A 2,118-nucleotide genomic window follows, 5' to 3' on the forward strand; every position below is an offset into this window, starting at 1 on the left:
GTTTGAGGAAATGGGAAAAATAGGTTTCATGATGCAGTCACACACTTTCTGGTCACAAAAAAGTTAATACGCATATTATGAAAAAAATACTCATCATTAAATCTGGTTTTAACATTACTTTTATAAAGTTTGAAGTCCGTGCTGTCCAATCCAGCTCACTGTTTTTTACAGAAGCCCTGTGAAAGCATCACAGCTTTGCCGATCTCAGAGTGTTAAAAGAAAAAAATTCCTGTGTCRGCATCGTGATCCYGAACATCACCAAAATTTAAAGGTGTGTTCCTTGGCCCAGTACACACATGTGGTAAAGAAGTCCTGACAATCTGTCCACCAGTGTTTGAGTAATGTTGTCCACAGACAGAACGACAGACAGACAGACAGACAGACAGAACGACAGACAGACAGACAGACAGACAGACAGACAGACAGAACGACAGACAGACAGACAGACAGACATACGCGCCCTGGGCAGAGGTAAATATAGATTTACGACCTAAAACTGACCTATTTTATAGAGACTCATAGAGTTCACCTCATCTTTGTTTTATGTTTTTTTTCTTTCTTTTCTATGAAACATTGCAGGTGATGAAAAGACTGGAATCAGATCAGTTGTTATCAGTCTGTGAAATATGCTACATGCTAAAAACAAACTGTGTGGATGGTGCTGCAGACCGGGCAGAGAAACACTGAGGCTGTCAGTAAAATATCTGCTGAAACACTGGGTGCATTTCAATGAACGTGATGGATGAATACGTTTTATTATCCTAACATTAGATTAAATCTATAACATTTTCTAAGTTTAAACTCATCCTGTTTTATTGTGAAACTTTGGTGAGTACATATTTAAGGAACCTTTAATTTTCATTGTTGCTATATTTAAAAGGATGTAACAAAAACTAAAAACTTTTCATTTTCTCTGGTTTGGCTGTGTGTGAGGTGTTAAAGCAAACTGTGAAACCTTTCATCTGTCCCCCGCTGCTTTATTTTACTAAAATAAAACCATCAGCTTTTATTGTGAAAGGATGCAGCTGGGAATGACTCTCACCAAACTTTAGCTCAAGCTGTAAAGCGGTCTGAGTTGCAGCCATTTTTTAAACTTGAATATTATTTACCTTCTTAGAGTTTAGTTACAAAGTTGAGACCTTCGGCCTCCCTCAGCTGACCCGTGAACATCCTTCATGTAAATGCAGCAGCAGAGGAAGCAGAGGCTTGTGTATCAGCAGAGTCTTATCTGTGGTTCAGCCTGTAAAGATATTTCTTCATGTGTGATTTTCTACGAGTCATTTCTCGTCCTCTCTAATCACAAAGTCATCTTCCAATTTAGTTTTTACTGAAGCTGAAACTCATGCTGACGGCACAGGAGATCACTTTTATTTAATCTGGAGCCAGAAGCTGAAGATGAGAGATTTGTTGTGAGCTGTGCTGCTGTGGTGTTAGCAAAATATCAGATTCTGTGTTAGCAAAATATCAGATTGTGACAAAACTCTGAGAAAACATTTGTTGTGTGCAGCATGAGCAACATTATCCAACAGTACAGTGACAACAGCTCATATTGAGTCAGAACCTAACCTCTGAGTGACACCTCACCATGACCAGGGTGCTGTAAACCCTCTGCAGGTGATGTATACGGTCTTACAGGGACTCTGTGCTCATTTCAGCTGACTGACTAACWGAGAGGGCAACAACCCCACACCCTCCGCCCTCACCGTGAACTTGCTGACCACTTAGCAAGAGTTGAGTGAACAGTTGCCGCTCTTTGTTGTGAAATCAGTTCTGCAGAAGCACAGCTTGAAGGGCTGGGGCCAAAAAAAAAATGTAAAAAAGCGCTGTCCACAACAGTGACTGTGACTTTTCTTATCTAACACCCGGCACATCTGCAGCGACAGTGACAGCAGAGGATGTTATCTGGCTTGTTCGAACCAAAAAGCAGAAGGTCCTGGTTCCTTTTTTCAGAAGTCATCAAGAAACAGAGAAAAAAAATCTCTCAGTTGGTCTTTGTCGCAAGATTTAAGGTGTGTTCCTTGAACGAAAAACTGTCAAATTAATCATCATTTTCTAAAATATGACCCCAACATAAACATCTTCTGTGTGAGCTGGAATAAAGATATAAATTTATATACA

The sequence above is a fragment of the Austrofundulus limnaeus genome, unplaced genomic scaffold (genome assembly GCF_001266775.1).
Source record: "Austrofundulus limnaeus strain Quisiro unplaced genomic scaffold, Austrofundulus_limnaeus-1.0 Scaffold470, whole genome shotgun sequence".
Lineage (NCBI taxonomy): Eukaryota > Metazoa > Chordata > Actinopteri > Cyprinodontiformes > Rivulidae > Austrofundulus > Austrofundulus limnaeus.